This window comes from Cyprinodon variegatus, unplaced genomic scaffold (genome assembly GCF_000732505.1).
Source record: "Cyprinodon variegatus isolate N-32 unplaced genomic scaffold, C_variegatus-1.0 Scaffold1600, whole genome shotgun sequence".
Classification (NCBI taxonomy): Eukaryota; Metazoa; Chordata; class Actinopteri; order Cyprinodontiformes; family Cyprinodontidae; genus Cyprinodon; species Cyprinodon variegatus.
In genome coordinates this window covers 107,538-109,768 of record NW_015152053.1, presented here as the reverse complement: position 1 = coordinate 109,768, position 2,231 = coordinate 107,538, and positions in this window count along the sequence as shown.

Here is a 2,231-nt window from a genome sequence, read left to right as displayed (position 1 = left end):
GGTCTGAGGAAATTAGAAAAATGAAATTTGAGCTCCGAATAACTTAAGCTGAAGCTGAAAATAGGATCCCATCTCAGTTAGGAAAAACCCAAACCAACAGTTCAGCACACGGCAAATTCCAAACCTCTGGAGAAATGTCCCAAAACTGAAGAAGATTCACTGACTGTAAAAAAAAAAAGATTTTGTTCTATTCATGGTTGAAGTGATCAGCTGTAGTGCACAGACGACAAGGAAAACCAAAAAAATATATATAAATAATAGTGAAAGCTGCAGAAAAATATCTGTAAGTTATGTTGAGCTGTGCTCTCATTATAGTTTATTGTGAACCTCCGTCTGCAAGGGCTGAAGGACACTATCCTGATCGCACCAGGCACATATGATGACAGTGATGATGAGAAGAACGCGGAGGCATATGCGGAACTCATCCAGTTTCTGGATGAAAAGAGCTTGTCCCTGGTGATGCGTGAGGCGGCAGATGATGGGCGAGTGGCACTTAGGATGCTCCGCGGATATTACGCAGGAAAAGGAAAGCCTGGAGTGATAAACTTGTACACTGAACTCACATCACTACAAAAATCACCTATGGAGAACGTCACTGAATACGTGACAAGGGCAGAGACTGCGATCACCGCTTTGAGGAGCGCAGGTGAGACGCTCAGTGATGGATTGCTCATAGCGATGGTACTGAAGGGGCTACCAGAAACTTTTAAGCCTTTTACGATCCATGTGTCTCAGATCAAGGACTCAGTGACTTTTGCCGAATGTAAGACAAAGCTTAGAAGTTTTGAGGACATTGAGAACATGCGTCCATCTACGTCTGAAGATAACGTGATGAAAGTATGCGCTAAATTTGGCACAAGATGAGCATAAGAAAGTGCGCAGGACAGTGACACTCTGGACATTGTATGTTTTAAGTGCGGCACCAGAGGCCACATCACCAGGGCCTGCCAGCGCAAACAGTGGTGTAATCAATGCAAAAGCAACACGCACACCAATGCTACCTGCAGGCGAAGGAAGAAGCAGCGGGACACCACACCTTCCAGATCAGGGACGCGGAGCTGCAGGTGCCAGACATCAGGAGAAAGGGAAATTTACACAAACTAGAAACAGGGGGGCAGACACCAAGGCTAAAGCACCACTAGAGATGGTGCACACAGATTTAGCCGGTCACGTTGATCCTATGTCCAGAGAGCGTCATAAATATGCACTATCCTTCACAGATGACTATTCTAGTGCAGTGTTTGTTTACTTTCTGAAATATAAAAGTGACACAGTGCAAGCTACTGAAAAGTTTCTAGCAGATATGGCACCATATGGACAAGTTAAATGCATTAGATCTGATAATGGCAAAGAATAAACTTGCAAAGGGTTCCAAGCATTATTGAGACGTAATGGTATTAGGCATGAGACCTCAGCCCCATACTCTCCACATCAAAATGGTACAGCTGAGAGGAACTGGAGAACTCTCTTTGACATTGCCAGGTGTATGCTAATCCAGAGTGGGCTACCAAAGACGTTGTGGACGTATGCAGTCCAGACAGCATCTGTAGTGAGCAATAGGTGTTACAATAAGCGCGCGAAACAGACTCCTTACTATATGTGAACAGGCAGGCAGCCCAATGTTTTCAGGATGCAACCATTTGGACAGTCGTGTTACACATATAAGCATCAGCAAAAGGGAAAATTGGACTCAAAATGTGAGAAAGGAATTTTTGTGGGTTATGATAAGAACAGCCCTGCCTATTGGATTTATTATCACAGCACCAGAAAAGTTCTGAAGCACAGACTTGGTAAGTTTATAAATGGAGCAAATACTGAGATGCTGGATGTTGATGAGGATGATTTTGTGATAAACAGACAGGCTGTCAAGACTCATATTAGCTCACAGGTTACTGTAAAAGAGGGAGAGACCACATCAGAGCAAAGTAGTGAACCAAAACAGGATGAAAACCTACCTGACCAAAGGCGATACCCTGTAAGAGAAAAGAAGAGGCCTGCATATTTCAGTGAGTGTCATGATTGGCTTAAGAGACTTAACCCACATGCAGAACACCACTGGAAGCAGAGTAAAAGTTTAACAGAGTTTATTGAATGGTTTCACAGAGAGAACATGAACTGGTTCTGGCACAGGTCAGGGACTGGAATCACTGATGTCTGCAGAGACGGATAGTTTGATTAGCCAGGCAGTCAGATGATTTGTCGGTGAATTAATTCTGAAGATACCTTGAAGA